Raw genomic sequence first — 2,411 nt, 5'->3', positions numbered from 1 at the left:
AAGGAAGGAAGGAAGGAAGGAAGGAAGGAAGGAAGGAAGGAAGGGTAGGAGGGAAGGAAGGAAGGAAGGAAGGAAGGAAGGAAGGAAGGAAGGAAGGAAGGAAGGAAGGAAAAACAAGGGAGAACTTTACCCAGGTGTGGGATTTCCTAATATCTAAGTCTTCTGATTTTCTTGAAGAAAATATATATAAAATGATTATTCATCTGTTTTCAGAAGGGAACTCAGACAGTCTGAAGAGAGTGGAAATTATTTGGCTAAGTACTTCAGCTTTTATACAGTTAATAACTCTGCTCACCTTCTGCTTTAAATGTGTTTTTAATGTACAGGGAGGGCAGAGCAGAGGACTTTCTGAAGAGATAGGAGCTTTGTTTCTCCACATATGCTTGAAAACAACTAAGCATTTTGGGATCATAACTGCTATAAAATACATAATTATTTTAGGCATTATAATTTTGCTGTATTTTGTAAATTCCGAGTAATTGCCTTTTTTTCTTCCTTGGTTTACCTGAAGTCCCTAATACTAACAAGTGTCTTGAAGGGGAGCCCATTGTTTTCCACGCCACTCATCTCTGCTCTGTATGACCCGCCACAAAAACAGTCAGTGGATTTTGACACAGGCAAATAGAAATGACGAATGCATTAGTTTAGACCTTAACCTCATGTACTTTCTATATAAAACAAAAGTCGTTTTGAACTTTGCAGTTGCCATTTAAACTATAATATGCTGTCAGCTTGATGTGTCTAACAGTAAAATAATTCTAGGTCTACTCATTTCTCCCAAGGTTACCTTCAAATACAAAAGCTGTGAAACTTCAAGTCATTGTTTTCATTGTCTTATACTGGATAAGATAAATGTCTTTCAGGTTCTCCACCTTTAAGACCATCTATTATGCCTCATTTTTATGCATTAGATTTCATTTTATTTAAAAATATACACTTATTTTTCCTGGCGACACCTTTGAAATGAAATTTCAGCTTCATAAGGCCCCTACCATAGTGATTAAAAGTTCTGACTTATCAAAATGTCCCACCTGCCACTGGCTACATTGCAGACGTTCCCAGAAATTTTTCTTTCTCTTCACTATTGTAGTACATTATACATCATAGTTATCCATTGTATGTTACTTTGCATTATTACTCAAATTATATTTTAAATCTGTGGGGGACCAGGAGCTCGTTTGAAACTTCTCTGTCACTCAGTGCCTTAGGTATTCAATGAATATATTTAATGAATTAAAGAATATATTAAAATAACAATGAAAATGGTCTGTAATTTAAACACGGGAATGGCACAGAGTGTTCCACCTGAGTCAGTGATTGTTTCATACACTTACCCAGGAATGGATGCTTATCACCTGAGAAGCAGTGACTCCCCCACATGCAAGCGTGGCTGCATGTCATAGTGCAGAGGCCACGTGTGTATTCTCTTTGACAGACTTCAGCACTGGGCTGGGGACAGTGTGAAGGCAGAGTCATAGAAGCAAACTGGGCACAAGCCTTCATGCCCCTCTTGATAAGTAGATCATAGGTACCTATGCTGTGCTCGTACCTCAACCCTACAGTAATTATCTGTACTTCATTGCTTCTATTGTATACTTCTTACATTACACTATACTCAATAGTAAATCATTGTTAATATACCATATATTTTTACTTTGTGAAATGGGGTTTGTTGCCCCACTTAATAGATTAGAAATGGACTTTTATAGAGTGTGGAAATTCCAAAGGATTATGTGGCTAGTTAAGTGGCAGAGCCCAGAAATGAACCTATGTGTCCTTAGTTCTGAATCCACTGGCTGTTTCTATAACCCTCTGCTGTCTAGTAACTATGGAAATGTCTGGAATTATGACTGAAAAGTTATATAAATGTGCTTGAGAGATTCAGCTGGGGAAGTATAACTTTAAGATATATCTAGTTAAATATTCTGTAAAGTCTGGAACATAATTTTGTTACTTCTCATTAACAACATATTTTCCTACATCTTGAAAACTTAAGATGCCCATAATTTAGTATGGAGACTAGGGGTCCTTTTATTACTACCCTAAGCATAACCAGTTCTGACTTTAAGGAACAAGCAGCTCTGTGGAGAGAAAGATAAAATGGTACTGTCAGTTTAAAAACAAGTTCAGGCTGGACGCAGCGGTTCATGCCTGTGATCTTTGGAAGGCCAAGGCAGGCAGATCACTTGAGGTCAGGAGTTCAAGACCAGCCTGGCCAACATGATGAAACCCCATCTCTACTAAAAATATAAAAATTAGCTGAGCGTGGTGGTGGGCACCTGTAATCCTAGCTACTCGGGAAGCTGAGGCAGGAGAATTGCTTGGACCTGGGAGGCAGAGGTTGCAGTGAACCGAGATTGCGCCATTGCACTCTAGCCTGGGTAACAGAGTGAGATTCCATCTTAAAAAAA

The 2,411-nt window shown here is 38.5% G+C and overlaps 1 protein-coding gene across 4 annotated transcripts in view; it reads left to right on the top strand.

The window, feature by feature from the left end:
- MYO3A (myosin IIIA) overlaps positions 1-2,411 on the top strand; it is a 239,557-nt gene that overhangs the window by 170,953 nt on the left and 66,193 nt on the right. The window lies entirely within an intron of this gene.

The sequence above is a fragment of the Cebus imitator genome, unplaced genomic scaffold (assembly GCF_001604975.1).
Source record: "Cebus imitator isolate Cc_AM_T3 unplaced genomic scaffold, Cebus_imitator-1.0 Scaffold92, whole genome shotgun sequence".
NCBI classification, from domain to species: Eukaryota; Metazoa; Chordata; class Mammalia; order Primates; family Cebidae; genus Cebus; species Cebus imitator.
This window is presented reverse-complemented; position numbering and strand designations above follow the sequence as displayed.